Genomic DNA, 1,993 nt, shown 5'->3' with positions numbered 1-1,993 from the left:
TCAGCAGGAGGCCACCATGGCATTTTAGCTGTACCTCAGAGGTCCTCCTAGATCCAAAGCAGACCCTAAGAGCTAACCACTCGATCGCCCATTCTTGTTGGTGGGACACTGATGTTAGCTGTTAATTCACTGGACCAGATTCAGCAACAGATGGAAAGCAGTCGTCAATCAGTGTTTATGCCACAGCGCACAGACACTAAAAAAATTTATTTTTCTTCAATCCAAAGGGCCAAAACAGTACACTCCAAGTGTCCAAACTGCACATGCCAAGGTCTGGCACAGCTGGCAACAAGCCACAGTCAATAACCCTCATCAATGGTCCAATGAGACAGGTACCAAAGCCTTCCCCTCCCCATATTCACAAGTTTATCAGCGGCACCTAGTGCTACAGATCCAGTTAAGTGCTATGGTGAGGCATACAGATGTTGTCAGAACTTGTTGGCTGCAGAAAACAACATAAAAAATAAGTGGCCCTGCACAAGTCAGTCCAACACTAATTAAAACTGTCACAAAGGTACCTTGCTTTCTAATAACATTATCATGAAGCCATTTCCATTACTGAAGATACTCCAGCTCCCCACTGCTCCACATGATGACAAGTTGCAAAAGGCACAGGTAAAGGCCATTTAAAAATAAAGTTACAATTCCAAAATAAATGCTGAGAAAGGATGCTAAGATCTACAATTAAAGACATACTATTTAAAGGTGTACTGCAGGTTTTTGGGATCAGGTTTTTTTGGTTGTAGTGGTGGGGTTATTAAAGGGCTGGAGGAAAAAAAAAAATCTCTACAATAAGCCAACCTAAAATCCAGATACTGTGGAAACAAACACTACCTATTCACTCTGGATATTTTTCCCTTTTTAAAATAGTAGTTGGCTGTTACTGTAACTTCTTTTGGAACTACATATTTATTTCTGAAAGCATTTGTATCAAGTTTAAAATCACAAGCCATAGCACAAAGCTTACAAAGCAAGACTATGATGAACATCACTGTCAACCATTAAAACACGACAAGAAAAGAGCTGTTAACTATTGCTATAAATACACTCTATGTACAGATTTTAAATGTGTATCTTGCGGATCTGGACAACTGGCATTAGTGGTTTCCACATTATCAATATTTACAAAGTCTCCTAATGAAATTAAATTTTCAAGTAGACTGCAATAATATGTAAAAGTACAACTATAAAAAAATTTAGTCAAAATTTACACTTCAGCTTATGATTTGTAAATAGCTTCACAATGTCTTCCTTTAGAATTATTTTTTAAAGCTCTTCATCTTGACTGAAAGAAAAAACCTACTTCAATTTTGCAGCTGTAAATGTGTCTCAATAAATAAATGCAAGGAAATGGCGAATAACTTATTCTAAAATCTGGGCCAAGCAGATTAATTAGTTTACAAATTCATATTACTCAAAAAGTCAAGCAACATTTACTAAGTTTTCTATGTACTTTTAAATTTAAAACATGCAAAAATAGTACTAACTTTTCTTAAAATTATCATCTTAATTTTAAATGAACATGAGGAACCTTCCAAGATATATATATAATATGACAGTTTAATACAGTTCAGTAAGATTCTTTTTTTTCCCCCGAAATAAATATTCTAAGTTTCAGTCTTGTTTAAAAGCAGATATTCTGGGTAGGTAGACTTCCCAACTGTTTCAGTCTGCACACACGGAGCAAGCACTAACTATTAAAAATGTACTTTTTCAGACTTCACAGTAACAGTTTTTAGCAGTGACAATATTTTAAGTCACAAAAGTGAACTGAGAATATTTGCAAATACAGACTTACAGTGAATTTGTAGAACACCTCATTAATCTTCTGTCAGGTACATCAACAAGAACTTACCAATTTTAGGCTCTACATAATTTCACTGCATACAATTACAGTCCCATCTACTCTGAATAGGTAGTCCCTCCAAAAGAATGCCAAATGCTTTCTGAACAGAAAAATTCCTGTTTTGTATCAGATTATTTCTAGAACATA

At 35.3% G+C, this 1,993-nt stretch overlaps 1 protein-coding gene across 1 annotated transcript in view; it reads right to left on the bottom strand.

The window, feature by feature from the left end:
- PSPC1 (paraspeckle component 1) overlaps positions 1 to 1,993 on the bottom strand; it is a gene marked incomplete at its 5' end in the record, with an annotated part of 38,643 nt that overhangs the window by 5,958 nt on the left and 30,692 nt on the right. The gene's annotated exons all lie outside the window — the stretch shown is intronic.

This window comes from Pterocles gutturalis, unplaced genomic scaffold (assembly GCF_000699245.1).
Source record: "Pterocles gutturalis isolate BGI_N339 unplaced genomic scaffold, ASM69924v1 scaffold31379, whole genome shotgun sequence".
Taxonomy (NCBI): Eukaryota; Metazoa; Chordata; class Aves; order Pterocliformes; family Pteroclidae; genus Pterocles; species Pterocles gutturalis.
Note: the sequence above shows the minus strand (reverse complement) of the source record. Positions and strands in the feature narration are given on the sequence as shown.